This window comes from Dreissena polymorpha, chromosome 2 (assembly GCF_020536995.1).
Source record: "Dreissena polymorpha isolate Duluth1 chromosome 2, UMN_Dpol_1.0, whole genome shotgun sequence".
In the NCBI taxonomy this organism is placed as follows: domain Eukaryota; kingdom Metazoa; phylum Mollusca; class Bivalvia; order Myida; family Dreissenidae; genus Dreissena; species Dreissena polymorpha.
The window spans coordinates 29,023,468-29,025,219 of NC_068356.1; the positions used below are offsets into that span (position 1 = coordinate 29,023,468).

Genomic DNA, 1,752 nt, shown 5'->3' on the forward strand with positions numbered 1-1,752 from the left:
ATCATTTACTAGATTTTTATATATTACATTTATTCCAAATCCCTTTTTGATATGGACAAAAGCAGCACATTTAATTCAATCATATTCTGGATCCTAATATATGATAAATGAACAGTACTCATGAAATTTATATAAATCTATACCTTATTTTTAAGATCTTCCTTTTTTTGTTCATTATTGCGCTAAAACATGCCCTTCTGAGAGCCAGTATGTACAGGTTGTTTTGAATTTCCAAAGAAAATCACTGCATACATGCTGACAATATTTAGCAGCTTAGCCCCTGTCACTATATTTGTTGTTATACACTGTTCCTTACAAAGAATGCATTCATAAACAACCCTTTATAGAGCACTTCACCAGCTGATCAGGTCTGAATACTACTGTCATGGTCTGCGAGGCGCTTCTCGTGCATGATCTCATTTGAGATCAGGTCCTGAAAGATATTTTATAATGTAAGTGTTAAATATTGCTGTTATGGTAATCTTGTTCAGCAGTTGCTATAAATATCATAAATTTAAATCAAAACAAGTTTGTTGGCTTGTTGTTTTTGTTTGTTTAGTTTTGCAATTTTAATCTCGTGATCTCATGTGACTTAACGCTTTTCATAAATAATTAAAAGAAATTACGTTTGATAGAAAATACTGTTAATAAATGTACTAATATATGTGGTCTCCTTTGGCTGTGTGGACTGGTCGGGAGTGTGACGTCTTTGAATTGCAATAACCTTTATTATATAGTTTTACCTCTCAACAAATCCATCTTTTCTTGGTCAAGGACAAGCTACAGGGCACGGTTTCCCACTCCTGTTCCCCTCAAGTTGGCCTGCTCGTGCAGGGTAAAACCTGGTATACATGTCCATACATCAGGTAGTCCCCTTTTTGCTCCCTTTTTTGGCAGGCGATGATGCACATTCTGTCCAATGGATCTTCCGATCAATTTAAATTTCACCTTGGGGTTTAACCTTCAAATATAAAATATTAAAGTTCTGATTAAATATGGGTGAAAGAAATCTGTTCATTAATGACAAGAAATAGGTATAAATAAATTTTAAGATGACAATAACCATAAAATACAGCCATAATAATTCAAATGGTGTTTTTTTCCTTAAAATTGCATTACATTTACTCATCCAGTTACATTTCCCAGTGACAATACATAAATATGATAATGATCATAATTAATTTAATTAAAAAGAGATGCAGAAATGAAAATACAAACCTGTTACAGCTGTTCCTCAGCATTCCAAAAAAACAAAAACGGCAGTTGTTGATCACTTTAACCACCCACTTTGAATCTTCTTTGCAACAAACTTATTGTTGATTTACACATTGTAGTAAATACACATTGTTTTCATCACACAATAGTTCATGTGCTGAAAGAATTTCAAGACATTTGACACTAGAATTAATGTTGCTAAATTATACCTAAAAATTTAGCTCAATTTAAGTTGCTGAAACCAAATTGTTTACAAAAATAACTTCCTGTGCTCCAAATAACTTGCTGTGCTCCAGCCAATCAAAAGTGGTTTGTTTTCAAATAGATGGTCCCAGAAAAAATCAAAATTCTATAAACACCCCTTTGTTTTGGCTAGATGGAGCACTGATAGGGATTAGTGTTTATGATGCTAATTGATCTCTTATCTGATCCTGATCTTATCTGATATTTATTGAATAATACACAGCACACTTAGCATATTATATTTAATTGTGAATATTTCAATATAACATACTGAATGGTGTTAGGAAATAAATA

General features: G+C 32.3%; 1 long non-coding RNA gene across 1 annotated transcript; it reads right to left on the minus strand.

The window, feature by feature from the left end:
- Positions 1-240: 240 nt before the first annotated feature.
- LOC127866451 (uncharacterized) lies at positions 241-1,222 on the minus strand. Its single transcript, XR_008043006.1, has 2 exons — positions 744-1,222; positions 241-433 (listed from the first exon to the last, which is right to left on the minus strand). It is a non-coding gene; the product is annotated as an uncharacterized LOC127866451 (long non-coding RNA).
- Between the last annotated feature and the right edge of the window lie 530 nt (positions 1,223-1,752).